The 2,417-nt window shown below is 35.1% G+C and overlaps 1 protein-coding gene and 1 long non-coding RNA gene across 4 annotated transcripts in view; one reads left to right on the plus strand and one right to left on the minus strand.

The window, feature by feature from the left end:
- Window positions 1–402: 402 nt before the first annotated feature.
- LOC111472301 lies at window positions 403–1,027 on the plus strand. The gene is made up of 2 exons (XR_002715385.1): window positions 403–573; window positions 689–1,027. It is a non-coding gene; the product is annotated as an uncharacterized LOC111472301 (long non-coding RNA).
- Window positions 1,028–1,415: 388 nt separating this feature from the next.
- LOC111472327 (5'-nucleotidase SurE-like) overlaps window positions 1,416–2,417 on the minus strand; it is an 8,626-nt gene continuing 7,624 nt past the window's right edge. For all 3 annotated transcript variants that reach the window (XM_023117991.1, XM_023117993.1, XM_023117990.1), the window contains exon 11: window positions 1,416–1,903. The gene's annotated coding sequence lies outside the window, so the exon portion shown is untranslated. The remainder of the gene's footprint in view (window positions 1,904–2,417) is intronic.

Here is a 2,417-nt window from a genome sequence, read left to right on the forward strand (position 1 = left end):
TTGGGGACTTCACTTCAAGACAAACTTTTATACACATTTTTTGTTGTCTTCAACCACAAGAGATACCCAAAATGGGAAAGCCCACATAAACAATGATCAAACTCTCAAACCTCTAAAAAAGTTGTCTTTTTTAGGGAATTTGATGCAAATTTGAGAAGAAAAGGGATTTGATGGAAGTGTGTAAAGCACAGCAGATTGGTGGTGAAGGTGAAGAGAAAGGGTTCTTGTACTACAAGGAAAAAAAGTGCTTGAAAAAGACATTTTACCAATACCCATATCAGAAATGCATGATGTTCTTGAATAAATGAAGGTAAAAGAATGCCTCAAAATCCCTCTTCTCTAAGCTAAGCTAAGCTAAGCTAATTGAATAAATGAAGGTAAAAGAATGCCTCAAAATCCCTCTTCTCTAAGCTAAGCTAAGCTAAGCTAAGCTAAGCTAAAAAAAATGCACACAATCACTCCTTTCCTCTTTCTTTCTATTCCCTGAGGCATTTTCCCAAATGGGGTGGCTCCAATCCCTCTTCTCCCCATTGAAGAAGCTCTGGTTTCGCCTCCATTCTTCCCCCGAAAAACGTAAGTTCCTTCCCTTTCGAACTCGCTTTCGTTCATGTTTTTCGGCTGCAGTGCCACCATTTCCAGCTTTGAAGTTCTAAGTTGTTTCATTTTCTGTGGTTGTTTTTCAATGCAGGAAGAGGGATATATATTCTGTATGAGGATGTTAAATCATGTCCCTGTGAAGATGTGCATGTGCTTTGGTCAATCTTAGTGGAATCACACACTCCATACAACAAAACAATGAAACTTTCATCCTCCTAAGCACACTTTCCCCACCAATGTACATAAAATATTTAAAAAAACCTCAAAAATAAAAGTTTTCCTTCATCAATTTTCATCTTTTTTGTTCTAAATTTTTGTGTAGCTGCTTACAGTTGCATTGTCTATTTCAGCAGTTAAGGTGGCAGTTGAATTCTAAATATTATATGTTTAAGGTTTGATTCTGATAATGACATGAGACAACTATTGAATAGATGGGATAACCTAAAGATGTTCTTGCCTTAGATTGCCTGCAATAATACCAATGCCATGAATTGAATACTTGTTTGATTATATTTTATCTTTTCTGCACAAGTTCTGTAGAATATTGAGACTTATAAGTTTGATATATAATAATAATGATGATGAAAGAATAGAAAGAGCCATAAAAAGGATGAATCTAGTGGTTTGAAACCTTCATTTTACAATAAAGTGGCATTTGCTTCATTATATGGTAAGGTTGCTCACTCATCCCAATCTTGCAAATGAAAGATATTCCCAACAACAAGCTTTAGAACTTTAGTCGCATCAATTTGTAGTTTGGAATGAACTTGTTGAACATGACTCGATTACATAAATCTAACCGATCAGCCAAAGATCTCTCGAAATGTCTCATTATCATACTATGATAATAAATGAGTATCGTAAAACTTCAAAGAACTGATATTTCACATCGTTTCTACCATCCTCCATGGATTAAGACTTCATACTCTAATATCATGATCAATAATTCTAATAAACTTATTGTTGTCAGATGCAACTTTGTTTCGTTTTAGATCCCAACTCATAAAAATTTGACACAATAACCAGCAGCCAAAGCAAAGAACTATACACCTGACTGGAACATTATTAGAGTCTCGCAAGGTATTAGGAAGAAAAAAAGGACTCTTACTTCAAGTTTCTGTCATCTTGAGTCATTTTTCAAAGAATCGGCTAACATAAGCCTTATACAGCTCCTTTTGCTTAACAATTTTCAGTTTGGAATTATTTTTCATGGCATGAAGGCCTGCTCTCTGACACCGTGAAGCGAAGGATAATGTTTAAGAAACTACTCTGCTTGAAGTTTGATCATCTAACAAAATGCCTAAACCTGCAAAGAATAAAACAGAAAATTTTGAGTAACACTTCTTTTGGTAATGTCTTTTGGTAATGAACTTCGCGTTATAACATCTCATGAACATAGATTACTGTGAGGTTTTGGTAATGTCTTTTGGTAATGAACTTCGCGTTATAACATCTCATGAACATAGATTACTGTGAGGCCGGATGGGGAAAAGAAAACTAAATGGGACGGACCATAAAAGATAAATATTGTTAGAATTGGTCAATCCATTAGAATAGCTTGAAGTTAGTCATGCCATAAGAATAGGCTTACTTCGTTAGTTTCCTATGAAATCGGATCTATTAGTTAATCTTTTGCCAATATAAATAGAATATGTCCTCAATAGTGTGAGGCACAGTTTTGCATAAACTTAACATGGTATCAGAGCAGAAATAAGATCCACGAGATCCATAGCCTCTGCTGTTAAACATGTCAATCCCAATCAACACAATGTCTTCTCCGTCGATCAGTCAGGTGATTAGTGTTAAGCTTACACAAGAAA

The sequence above is a fragment of the Cucurbita maxima genome, unplaced genomic scaffold, assembly GCF_002738345.1.
Source record: "Cucurbita maxima cultivar Rimu unplaced genomic scaffold, Cmax_1.0 Cma_Scf00069, whole genome shotgun sequence".
Lineage (NCBI taxonomy): Eukaryota > Viridiplantae > Streptophyta > Magnoliopsida > Cucurbitales > Cucurbitaceae > Cucurbita > Cucurbita maxima.